The 2,992-nt window shown below is 40.9% G+C and overlaps 1 non-coding gene across 1 annotated transcript; it reads right to left on the bottom strand.

Moving 5' to 3' along the window:
• Positions 1–316: 316 nt before the first annotated feature.
• On the bottom strand, positions 317–423 carry LOC146938602 (small nucleolar RNA R71). Its single transcript, XR_015033645.1, has one exon. It is a non-coding gene; the product is annotated as a small nucleolar RNA R71 (small nucleolar RNA).
• Between the last annotated feature and the right edge of the window lie 2,569 nt (positions 424–2,992).

Consider the following 2,992-nt stretch of genomic DNA (forward strand, 5'->3'; position numbering starts at 1 on the left):
GCCACAAGCTGTTATTGTGTACCCAACGGTTGAGGATGACAATTTTGAAATTAAGCCTGCCCTACTTAACTTGGTGCAGCAAAACCAATTCTCGGGATCCCCCACTGAGGATCCCAATCTTCACATCTCTGTTTTCCTACGAATTAGTGGAACCATGAAGGAGAACCAAGAGGCCGTAAGACTTCATCTCTTTCCCTTTTCCTTAAGGGATAGAGCTAGCGCTTGGTTCCATTCCCTTGAAGTCGGTTCCATTACTTCATGGGATCATATGAGGCAAGCATTCCTTGCCCGTTTCTTTCCACCATCTAAAACCGCTAAACTTAGAGACCAAATCACGCGGTTCAACCAAAAAGATGGGGAATCTCTCTATGAGGCGTGGGAGCGTTTCAAAGAAATGCTAAGACTTTGTCCCCACCATGGCCTAGAGAAGTGGCTTATAGTCCACACTTTTTATAATGGCTTGTCTTGTACCACTAAGATGTCGGTTGATGCAGCTGCAGGTGGAGCACTTAAGAACAAGAATTACACGGAGGCGTATGCCTTGATCGAAGACATGGCTCAGAATCACTACAAGTGGACCGACGAGAGAGCCATCACTAGTTCTTCACCCTCCAAAAAGGAGGCAGGTATACACGAAGTCTCTAACTATGACCACCTTGCTTCTAAAATTGATACACTAACTGAAAAACTCGAAAAACTCAATGTTAGTGCTATCAATTCTGCTTCTACTCCTTCTTGTGAAATATGTGGTATAACTGGTCATGCTGGTGTTGATTGCCAACTAGGTAGTGCTATTAATGGTGTTGAGCAAATGAATTATGCTCAATACAACCAAGGGATGCGACAAAATCAAAATTTTTATAAAAACCAAAATCCCTATGGACAAGTAGCACCACCCGGTTATGCAAACAACCAAAGGTTCACTCAGAAGTCCAATTTGGAAATTTTGTTGGAAAATTCTATTGCCAACCAAAACAAACAACTTCAAGAACTTAAAAACCAAACTGGATTTCTGAATGAATCTCTTTCCAAGCTCAATACCAAGGTTGATTCTATTGGTACTCACTCTAAAATGCTTGAAACACAAATCGCCCAAATAGCCCAACAAGTGGCTACATCTTCCCAAACACCGGGAGTCTTTCCTGGTCAAACCGAAGCCAATCCCAAAGCCCAAGTTAATGTCATATCTTTTGGGGGTAGTAAGTTAGGCGAAACTCTTGCTAAGGTTAAAAACATTGGGAAAGAAAATGTCAAGCCCTTAGGTGATAAAGTCGTGATAGAAGAAGCAAAACCACTTGAAGAAAACAAAACTCCATCCCCTTTAAATCCTGATAAGCTTAAACTAGAGGGTAAGTTTGAAAAATTTGTTAACATACTTAGGAAGATTTGCATTAAACTTCCCTTTGCTGAAGCTTTGTCTAGGATGCCTCTATATGCCAAGTTTTTAAAGGAAATTTTTTCAAAGAAAAGGGCTATAGAGCATAATGAGACAATAGCCTTGGCTAAGGAAACTAGTGCAATCATACAAGAAGCCCCCCCTAAGCTTAGAGATCCAGGTAGCTTTGCCATACCGTGTGAAATTGGGAATGAAACCATAAACAAAGCCTTATGTGACTTAGGAGCTAGTGTTAGTTTGCTGCCTTTGTCTCTTCTTAAAAGGATAGGGATAGGAGAGTTGAAACCTACCGAGATGGAATTAAAAATTGCTGATCGTTCTACCATGAAACTTGTAGGATTTGTCGAGGATATACCTGTTAAGATAGAAGGGATATACATCCCAACTGATTTTGTAGTCGTTGACATTGAAGAGGATGATGACGTCCCCATAATCCTAGGTAGACCTTTCCTTGCAACTGCAGGAGCTCTCATTGATGTTAAACTTGGTAGGATAGTGTTTCAAGTGAGTGATAAGATGGTAGGATTTGAGTTGGAAAACGTTATGAAAGGTCCCGCTCTTTACTCTTGTTGCATGCTTAACGATCATGTTGTGAAAGAACGTTTTATAGCGTCATCTACACAATATGATATCTTTGATCCATTCTAAGGACTCTTTCTAACCGTCAAGCTAATGACATTAAAAGAGCGCTTCGTGGGAGGCAACCCACGCATTTAATCGCTTTTGTTTTGTTTTTCTTTGTTCTATGTGTCTTTGTAGGTAATTGTCCGAGTTGATTCGAAAAAAATGGAAAAATTTTGAAGCCTCATGACCAGAAAGGTGGCACGGCCCGTGCTAGGAATGGCACGGCCGTGCCAAGTTTTTAAGGCAAAAATTGGCCATGAAGTCAGAAAGATGGCACGGCCCGTGCCAATAGGTGGCACGGCCGTGCCCGACCTCTACACCCCATATATCCACAAATTTTTCTTTCTTCTTCCTCATTCACAAACAACAACCCTCTTTCATCTTTCAAACTTCTCTCTAAACCTCCACAACCTTCAAACCTTCAAACCTTCATATCTCCCTCAATTCTTCACCAAACCATTCAATTCTTTCACCAATCAATCATAAACTTCATCCCAAACAAAAACCACCAATCAAAAACATCTTTCATCCATTCAAACCCATAATTCACCAAAACCCTAATCTTTCAAAACCTAACCCAAACACCACAAAACCTTAACCAATCTCCACATCCAAACCAACAAACCTTCCTTAAACATCAACCCCAACCCTAAACCAATCCTTTCCACCAAAAATCCTCCCAAACCCTAAACCTTCAAAACCAATTCCAACAAGGGTAAATGGCTTCAAGAAGAAGTGGTATAGAACCAGCGAGCTCACAAGGAGGACCTCCCCCAAAGAAGCAAGCACAAGTGAAGAATCATGGAATAAACTTCAAGAACAACAAGCAACGGGACAGGTATAAAATTCTAATCTCTAAACACTTGCATCCTTCTCGTTATCCTGATCCCAATACTTTAGATGTGCTAGAGCTGTTTGATGATGTTTCTAGGTTGATAGGAAAGTTAGGTTGGACTGAATTGCTGAAACCTA

Source organism: Medicago sativa, chromosome 3 (genome assembly GCF_051527215.1).
Source record: "Medicago sativa cultivar Bolivia chromosome 3, Bolivia_mono, whole genome shotgun sequence".
In the NCBI taxonomy this organism is placed as follows: domain Eukaryota; kingdom Viridiplantae; phylum Streptophyta; class Magnoliopsida; order Fabales; family Fabaceae; genus Medicago; species Medicago sativa.